A 997-nucleotide genomic window follows, 5' to 3' on the forward strand; every position below is an offset into this window, starting at 1 on the left:
GTTGACCTACTAATTTTACTGATTTGTTGAGCTAGAAACAAGAGAAGTAGATTTTTCTACAGGATGCAATCTCCATGATCAATCCCAACCACTTCTGAGTTATGACTATGCTAGAAAGTCATGAAGGACATGTGGCCCACCTCCCAGTTATCCATTTGAGATTTTTTTTTACATTAATGGCATCGTTGATGATTTCTATGCCTCTGAAGATGTACTAGATTAAATCATTATCCAGATTTCATCCACTCACCCTCTGACAGTCTTAAATGCTTGATTGAATTGTGAAGCAATCTCTAAATTATGCTTGAGCTGTAAAAGCACATTTTTTAATCTTTTGTAAGGGTTGATCTTTTCTCTAATTCTCTAGTGTTGTATCCCATACTTGCTACTACAATTTCTTATGCCTCTGAGCCATTGTAATTCTCTGCTAAGTCTCTTTCAGCCATTAATACACTGTGCAAGACTTCTTTTCCTATGGTTATTTTTCTTGTTTATATTCTGCAACTATATTATTGTATCTATTTTGGCATTTGAATGACATTAATTGGATTTTCTTCCTATAGCATTCTTATGTTGTCTGATCTACATGTGGTTATAGATTAAACAAGTTCTGAATTTGTATTCTTTGAGATTATAGATGGTTAACTATGCATCCTTTAGCAAAGATAAGGTCAAACACACTATTTTTGTGCATCACCCCTTAGGTTAGATTAGATAGATTTGTTTTCATGCATTCCTTCTCCCTTTTCCTCTCAAGTGTAGTTAGGTGCATCTTGGTAGTAAAGGAAGCCAACCTTCTCTAGAGACTCAACCTCATAGTTCTAGTCCCATAGCTTGGAGGTTGTTTCCATGTTTCACAAGGTTTTCCTCAAGTAAAAGCTTTGGACAAGGGTGCAAAATTTTGTGACAACATATGCCTTAAGTCAATCAGGAGGTTCATATCTCAGCTAGGTGATAGGTCACAACCTTTCAATAAGAATTTTCACAAGGGATCATC

This window comes from Cupressus sempervirens, chromosome 7 (genome assembly GCF_028749045.1).
Source record: "Cupressus sempervirens isolate cs-2001-9-10 chromosome 7, ASM2874904v1, whole genome shotgun sequence".
In the NCBI taxonomy this organism is placed as follows: Eukaryota; Viridiplantae; Streptophyta; class Pinopsida; order Cupressales; family Cupressaceae; genus Cupressus; species Cupressus sempervirens.